The sequence below is a fragment of the Olea europaea genome, unplaced genomic scaffold, assembly GCF_002742605.1.
Source record: "Olea europaea var. sylvestris unplaced genomic scaffold, O_europaea_v1 scaffold2413, whole genome shotgun sequence".
In the NCBI taxonomy this organism is placed as follows: domain Eukaryota; kingdom Viridiplantae; phylum Streptophyta; class Magnoliopsida; order Lamiales; family Oleaceae; genus Olea; species Olea europaea.
This window is the reverse complement of record NW_019242301.1, coordinates 61,882-71,160: the sequence shown is the minus strand read 5'-3', so window position 1 is coordinate 71,160 and position 9,279 is coordinate 61,882. Positions and strand designations below refer to the sequence as shown.

At 34.9% G+C, this 9,279-nt stretch overlaps 1 long non-coding RNA gene across 2 annotated transcripts; it reads left to right on the top strand.

Moving 5' to 3' along the window:
* The first annotated feature begins 538 nt into the window (after positions 1-538).
* On the top strand, positions 539-4,763 carry LOC111381986. Of its 2 annotated transcripts, none has more exons than XR_002700445.1 (3): positions 539-712; positions 1,127-1,190; positions 2,712-4,763. It is a non-coding gene; the product is annotated as an uncharacterized LOC111381986 (long non-coding RNA). The 2 variants fall into 2 exon arrangements; XR_002700444.1 differs by having other exon boundaries at positions 539-722.
* Positions 4,764-9,279: the final 4,516 nt, after the last annotated feature.

Genomic DNA, 9,279 nt, shown 5'->3' with positions numbered 1-9,279 from the left:
CAATTTATCGATTTAAACATGCAATAATTTAACTAAAACAAGATTAAATTTGCGTACATAAACTTACTGAACCGACGAGATTGATGTCTACAAATTTTTCGACTTCTGATTTCGATAAATTTTTAATTTTTTGCAGTTGAAACAGATGAAGGATGAGAGTGTTTTATTTATCTGTGTTGGAGTATACAGATAAGAAATGTATGAAGTGTTTGATTTTTATTTGTTAAGTGAAAGGGTATTCATATCTTTTAAAAAAATCAACTTTTGTAATTGTATAATGTATTTAAGGGTATTTTTGTCTTTTAACATTGAATATGTCATTTTCATAATATCCCTTTGATAAGGAGTCAATGTAGAATTTAAATGATTTGACCAGATTAATTTTAAAAGTACCCCTTTATAACAGTACTTAAGACATACTGTAAATTGTAAATTGTATACAAGGATTAATTACAACAAAGCTTAAATCTTATTACAATTTACAAGTTACGAATCTTAAAACAATTTTTCTTACCTCATTTCATTCGAACAAAATAGTACTACTCTAGGCTACTGTTTTATTCATAATTTATTTCAGAAGCCCAAATTATCTCCTACAATATCACCTCTGGTTCCAAAATTTCCTTTAATTCTGTTTCCGGATTTCAAACGCATAGATTTCTTCTACAATTTTTTTTAACGTAAAATGGTGCTTGGAGGTTCGAAAGGACAGGTAAATTGAGGTACCATTTAGAGAAAAATTCTTAAACTTCCACAACAGACTGAAATGATACTATAAGCAAATTCAAAGGAGTTTGAAGGCAAGCTCTTGGGTTTCACATAATGTTGACCCCAGAAAAACTATGGAAATATGTCTTAAATTTCGTATAAAATGAGAATTGGGTTTAGTTTTTTGCCTTTCCGTGTGTTTATTGTTTGATAATTCGTGAAAATTGCTATTTTCTTGATTATTACATCCTCTCATGTAAGCTATAAAACTTTAAGCCATTTGTTGTCTACTTTTTGAAGTGTTGGGGGCATGGGTTAGTTGTACATGTTCTCTTTGAATGCCTAGATATGAGTATTTTTTTAAAGCTTACCAGGACGTGGTAAAGAATTGATGTTAATTTCCTTTCTTATTCTGCAGGTTTCTTTAATGGTACCGCCAGAGTCAATTTACATTGGATAGGAAATCACTTGATGCAAATAAGGTATGTAAAATTTGAAATAAACAATTATGTATTTTATCTTTTTGTTTTGTTAGTGGTTTTGTGTTAGTAGTAGCATTCTTCTTGTTTTATTGAAATTATCGATACAGGTTTAGTTGTGCATGGGTAAGATTTTCTTTGTAATTTTGTGTATGCCAACGTGCATTCCTCGTTTAGACTATAAATCAGTTTTTCTTTCCAACATTACGCTCCGTGGTTAAATTGACAATTGGTGTTTAATAGCAGAAGTAATGGTAAATAAATTTTGTGTTTGCGGCATATATAAATCTTCTACTAGATTTTAGTATTTCGTGCGCCATTTGTGCATCATTAGTGCCACTCATCATAATGAAATTTTTACTAAGCGGTAAGCATCATTTTAGCATTCCCAGGTCACTCGTGTATTTTTCCCCTTTAAACTAACTCTCTACAACGAGAAATGAGAAGACTACACATGCTCATAACAGAACATTTCAAATCTTCAGCATATAAATGGTGTTTAGTGACAATGGGGAAATCTAGCCAAATAACAAATTCAACTGAGGGGAAGCGAGGAATAGCTAATAACATATAAAACTGAGGCATTAAGTGACAAAAAAGCACCTTTTTGATTTTCACTTAAGAAACATACTAGAATCTATTACTGTGACATGAAACTTAAGGCAACTTAATAGCTAGAAATCGATCATAACATGAAATTCTCGATTGTTGATTACAATTGCAGAAATAAGAGCAATGTCATCAAAGCCTAAGTGATAAATCCAGGCCTGAGTCTAGACCTTCCTGATTCTTTTCTAAGTCAGTGTTTCCATTCCTGTCGTGCGTTGATTGTGCAAAACTAGAAGCTGAGAGATACTCAGACATGTCTAAAACTGTCCCTGCATTGAAATTGGTCGTTCCAAATGTTGAATTCCACATACTTACGGTCTGATTGTCCATCTTAGGAGGCGGTGTAATAAACTGGGAATTTCTCAAAATAGATTTTGGCCATGTGGGGTAACCACAGTCAGGCTGAAGGGCATATTGAGCTATTGGCAACATTGAATGTGAAAAATTGCTGCCGCCTTGCGTTGCTTGCTGTATGGCTTCAGAGTAATACGACCTATTAATAATAGATTGGTTGAGAACTTTTGGGATGCTGTTGAAAGCAATAGGATGAGTGGGAAAGGTCTTTCCATAATAGGAGGAAATCCATGTGTGCTTAAAATTATTGCGCCTTTCCTGTGCATTTCTTTGCACTAATCGCTCAACTTTGTGGGCATTTTGGTGCCCCCCAAATGCTTGCTTACTAGAAAACTTCTTATGGCAATACCTGCAGCTATATACACGTTCCTGTGCATTTATCAAAGTGTTGGGGACGTTTGACATTGCTGGGATATTAACTTTGGCACTAGGTAATTGCACGATGGATGTGAAAAATTGAAGTCGGTTAATTTGGTTTTGGAGAGACATGAAGTTGTCAATATATACACGGAGAAATTAATGTAGTACGCAAAGAAATTAATGTCCATAAATTTCATGCAGAAGTAAATCGGATTGCACGACGCTAAGATGGTAAGATACTGAAGACGAGGCAAGACAGAGATTCGGATTATGAAAGGTAAGATACTAAAGACGATGTAAGCCAGAGATTCAGATTTATGAAATGCTTTCTATGCCATCAATGTCATTCCCTATATATCATAAGTTCACATCTTCTGATCCCCCTGTCCATTGACTTATAATCTTTGCTTTGGTCTCCCCGTAATTTCTTATTCTTCTTTTCTTGGAGACTATTTCAATGTCATGGGGATATTTCATATTTGACCCGGCTGGGCTATTATCCTTAGCTCTAGGTGAGCATGCTACATGTAGAAAAGTTCCCCAGTTAATTTGGAGTTCGGAGAGACATGGACTTTAATAATTATATACAGAGAGATTAATTTCTGTAAATTTAAGTTGGTTTCCTTATTGGCTTGTGTTTACGGTCCATTTTGTTATTTTACTGAAACTATTTTAATTAGTTTTAGTTGTGCAACGATAAGATTCTTTGTAATTTAGATGCGCGTTCTTCAATTTAGATTGTAAATGGTTTTACTTACTAACAATACAACGAAGTGAGATGTGCTTCTTAGCTTTCGTTTTTATATGGTGTGTGAGTTGATAAATTGTGCAAAGAAGCTTACCCAGAAGTAACTATAAGTAAATTTTATTTGCTCATATATAAAATATCCTACTAGATTTTAGTATTTCAGGCGCTGTTTGTGCACCTTTCGTGCTCATCGGATTATGATTTATTTCATTTCATATTTAGAATTCATAATGAAATCTTTACTAGCCTGTTTGCTCACTCTCCAAAATGGAGGAAGTACTCATGTTGACACTACACGACACCAGTAGTGGTATAGGATCTGGCTACGATCCCTCAACTTGAAAGAGGATGTGGCATGAAGATGAAAGCCATTGTTGAGAAATGAGTTGGAGAAAGAGACCCAGCAAACGGGAACTGCTGAAGTGAAACACTGTGTGCCTAATTGATAAAGTATAAAAAGAGGCTTCTAAAGAAGCCTGGTCATCTAGTTTCAAGCACTAAAAGCTATTTTAAAAAAAAACTAGGCCGTTGAAAAAGTCGTGAATTTTCAAGCCATCAAGTCGAACCAGCCCCTCGATGCTACACATCAACCCCCAATGGATTAATTCAATCAGCAAGAGTAACTAGCAAAAAAATTGTTGTCTATTTGTTTTGAAGTTTACAATTAAAATATATCCCTAAAAATGCATCTAAAATATTAATATTCTAAAAGAAAATATGTGCTAATAAGACTTATCCATGTCCAAAAGTTCGATCAATTTCAGCCGTATCCATGTAATCTAAATTTTAAAGAGAAAGGGATCCCTCCTAGATTTGTACCCATAGCCAAGTTCGAGAAAAAAAGTTACTAGCATCATGATAGGCTCCAATGGCACATGGATAATTCCATTTAGTTAGTTAAAGTAGGGGACAGGTATGGGGATTGAGTAGGGTGTTCGTTTGTCATTAGGCTAAAATCAAGAGGAAATTGGTGGGAGAGAGTGATCCTCTTGAATGCTCACATTTATCTGTAATTGTTTACATTTTCAATTTGTAATACATTTTCAGTATGTATTCAATCGAATACCAAAAAAAAAAAGGATGATTTTCTAGATATTCTGCTTTCTTCATCCTTTACAGAATTATAAACAAATATACGAACACAACTGCTATACAAACCCAGCATCATTTCTCTAATTGCCTTGTTTGTCAGCATCAGATCTTAGGATCCAATCAAATGGTAACAAAGATTTGTGCTTCTCAAATGCTCAGCAATTTATTGTAATTCCTTATATTCAGCTTGTAATTTGAGACAGTAATTCATAACCCGTGTTTTTTTTGTACCTATCAAATTGGTTCAGAGCACACCTGGGAGAAGCAATGTAGACAACTATGGAGCAACTCAGAGATAGAATCTGATTGAAAGTACTAATGATGGAGAAGATGATTCAGAAATTGCGGAAACGATGATAAACTAAGCCGATTTGAGTTATTATGTAGGCAATACTATACTTGTGTTCGATGGAGAAGATCTAGAGGATTGGGTGTATTGGTAGAAGTCAGGGATGACAACGGGGTGGGTGTGAGACGGGTCGGCCATTCTTACTCCCGTCCTGTCGGGTATTTTTGTTATCTTACCCCATACCTATACCCGAATTAAAGTGAGACGGGGCAGGTCATTTGCCTCATTTATCGTCCCATTTATTTTTTTTCTTTTTAGATCTAGAGGATTGGGTGTATTGGTAGAAGTCAGGGATGACAACAGTGTGGGTATGGGAGGGGTCGGCCATTTTCACCCCCGTCCCGTCAGGTATTTTTGTTATCTTACCCTATATCCATACCCGAATTAAAGTGGGACTGGCCAGTCATTTGCTCCATTTATCGCCCCCATTTATTTTTTCTTTTTATTTATTTTATTTTTTGCTTTTATTTTTTTATGTCCTATTATTATTTGTTTACCAGAACAACTTATGTTCTCTTTAAAAATAATAATAAATTTATTATTTTTGTTTGATAAAAACTTAAATTTGAAATTAAATTTAAACAGGACCAGTAGCAGGTTGGGGATTATGTTTCCTGTACCCGCCTCATACTCGATTCGGGGCAATGACCCTCATCTCGTACCCATCCCATTTAGCCGGTAAGGCGGGTAATCCCCGACCCATTCAAGATGGGACCCTACGGGTATCGGGTTGAACGAGTTTTTTTGCCATCCCTAGTAGAAGTACATGGGTGTCTTTTAACTTTGGCACAAGTTAATTTCAGGATAAATATGAAACACTGTAACCATTTAATTTAGTCTTGGTGGGACCTGGAGATCTTCATATGTCAGTGACAATGATTTGGCCAAGTTGTGCACAGTTCGGGCAAAATTGTGCACAATTTGTGACATAGCAAGACTGAAATTTATGAAGTTATATGGTATGGATAGAATGATAGAGGATGAACATTATTAACAAGCATTTAAGTCTGGAACTTGCTTGGGAACGAGATTGCTATTTCCTAGCAACTATTTTTTGGAACCTATCAAATCAAGTTCAAGCTAATAAGTAGTAAGTAGACATCAGACTTGACTGAAATTTGATTGTCTGATGAGTTCTCAATATTACTATTTTCCAAATTTATTGGCATTCCATTTTCCTACATTTCCGATATATTTATGCTTTTTATCATTGTACTCATTTTTGTCACCCGTTTCTTTAATGCGAGTGTAGGAAGTGATAACTATTATTAAAGGAAGTTAGGGTGATATTTCAGAGATTACAATTCGATTTTGTGCCTGAAGTTGTCACTCTTATACTTCCGTAGACTTCATATTATGATTGTTGTCATTGTGTTTTGCAACCACTTCTAGTGATATAACTCATAAATCGTAATTTGGATATTTTAATTTCATTATTCAGATTCATTCGATTGAACTGCTGCATCAATGTCCAATATAAACTTTTGTACAAATGGTTATTATTTTTTGTCAACGAATTGTCACGTGAAACCTTTTGTTATGATTTTTCATTTCCTGATTGTAGCTATTTACTTAAACGCTTAAAAATTGATTTTGCTCTCCTGCAACATATCTACCACCTTCCAGCCCATCACTTAGGTGTGAAGGCAGCGAATCTGCATAAATTATTTCTCATTCATATTTTTGAGGCTCTGTGATGTGCAATTCCGATGTTTGATAAGCGAGGGTTGATCTTCTCTTCTTTATTGGCATGTTTTTGGTAGGGAAGATTGGATAAGACCAAATGATTTATAAAGGAAGAAAATAAGCTAAAATGTTATTTTCTATTTTGGTGAGTATTGCTTACCTTACATGCACATATATTTATCTATATTATTGCTTACATGCTTTTCTGCTTTGTTTTAAAGATATATATACGAGGAAACAATTGATAGTTTGTATTGAATTTAGATTTCACCAATTACAACGTATTAACTGCTGTTGCACCTTCTTTCATCAAATCTCAGGGATATGGTCTAATTGTGAGTGCAATATTTTATCATTGTGTCGAAGCCAAGTATTTACGGTTTCCTTCTTGCTACCATTGTCTCAAGACTTGTGGCTAGACTCTTTACTTATTGGAAAGAATTGCAGGAAATCGTTCAATAACACTTATCATATTTCTTTTTCATGACAATTCCCATGAAACTCTATCAATTCATATATGTGAATACTGAGGACAATGGACTTATGGAAGCCAAATCTCATTCTTTGCACCAATCTAGGAACAAAAAAAGAGTTCGTGACTACTTTTAACATAGACCGAGTAGAGAGTCCCCAGGACAGGAAGGCAGCAAACCCAGCAACCACCATCCACTGTCGAAGTTCATATTGATGAATTAATTCTCAGCGACCTTCCAGATAGCAGTTACTAGGATTTGTCTCCATCAGTTGCTTGGTCATCTAGTAGAGATCATACCTTTCCTGTTATGGTTTCCTTGATTTACTATTGAAAATTTCCAGTTTTGTTATGAAATACATAACTCATTTTCCAAACATAATAAAGAGTATCGATCCTTCAAATGAGTTGTTCATTTGGTAATTTGTGCGTTTCCCTTTTGCTGTAAAACGGATATAGTCTAATATCTTCTTGCTCCAGACGAACTAGTTCTCCATCGAAATGACCTGCAGAACCAATTGTTGAGAGCTGTTAAGGGTCTATACTATTGGAGGAGAAGGAGAAGTGTATACTGGTTGGTTTTACATTAACCATTCCTCAAGCTCTACTTCTCGCTCCTATGCGCTCTTCTTGCATGATGACTAGGAGCCACTAGCCAGCCCAGCAAAGTTAATGAAATGTTCGAGGGAACTGGGTGATTCTTGAATATTTGATGCACCTGCTTATAGTTGTATCCTGGTATTGTAGGCATTTATGCAATTTTGTGCAATTTCTGTGTGTATATTTTTTCTCATGTAAATATGATGATAGATATTGTATGTTTAGATCACTCTGCTTAGCAGTGAATGGCTCTTGTATGAGGAAGAAGATAAAAATTGTTCAATGCTCATGAAACTATCTATGTATTTGGTATATTAGATGACTGGTCAGCACGGAGAGTACGTATGGAGCAACTTCAATATTTTTATTGCATAGACTGTCCATACGAGTGCTTTTTCGAGTTTCATATCTTTGTTATCTATTGAGCGTTTGTTGCTATGATTTGTTGTTCAAAATAAACAACAACAATAAAAAATAATAATAATAAATTTGTTCATGCTACTGCATGGCCTTATGCCTAGACCAAATGGTCTCAGCATGGACAAACCATGCGATCGCATGGGTTTGTACCATATGGTCGCATGGTACAATTATTTAGTCGTTGGAGGCCGTTTTCTCTTGTGTTTAATTCAAATTTGGCGACTTTTGGTTTAAAGTTTGGTACCATTTCGTGAATGTGGTGTATGCCTATATATATTGGATCAATGTTGAAGGCAAAAACATCACAAAAACATCAAGGTTCTAGATTACTTTCAAAATCAAATATCAAAGTTTTTAAAAGTCATATTCATATTCATTCTTTGTGTTTTTTTGAGTTTTTTAGGATTTGCCCTTGTGCTTTGATGCTTAAATCCTTGCAAGGCTTGTTATAATCCTGCAAACCATTTGTCAACAACCTTCGAAGCATCGCAAATTCACAGGAGAAAAGGCAAATATCGTTTGAGGACAATGATATCGTGTTCAAGCTATTCGTTGATACAAATTCATGATTATCTTGTTATTGGTGTTTTCGATTCATATTTTGTGATTTCTACTCCAATCTAGTGAAATTTCTCCAACAATCTCAAACGACATCTCTGCAATGGAAAGTGAGACAACGTTGGTGACAATCAAACTCATGAATCAAGAGTTGGTGCGGTTAGATCGATTCGATGGAACAAATTACACTCGATGGAAAGACAAATTGAAGTTTTTTCTCACTGCACCAAGGATCTTCTACATCTTAGATCTAAAATTGGCGCCACTACCGGAATTAACAAATGGAGAAATCGAAGCGGTGAGAAATGAAAGACAAAAGTACCAAGAAGATGAGTTAATATGCAGCGGTCACATTCTCAACGCATTATCGGATCGTTTGTATGATTTATATACAAACACAACTTTAGCAAGGGAAATTTGGGATGCGCTCGAAAATAAGTACAAAGCGAAAGAAGAAGGTATAATTTTTTTTTTTTTAATTTCTAAGTACTTCGATTTTAAATTTTTAGAGAACATTCCTCTTCTTCCCAAATACATGAAATACAAGTAATTGTCAATAAGTTGAAGGCGGTGAAAATTGAAATACCGGAGACTTTTCAAGTGGGGGGCTATAATTGCCAAACTTCTCGAAACTTGGAAAGAATACCGAAAGAAGATAATGCATAGTTCCGAAAATTATTCTTTAGAACAACCGCAAAAATATCTTTGGATTGAGGAAGAGTCGAGAATACATGATAAAAGTGATTCTCATGAGGGCACTTCCAAAGTAAATGCTGTAGAAAATTTCGAACCATCAACAAAATCTAACAAAAGGAAGCTTTCAAAGAACCTTAATAAGTTCAAG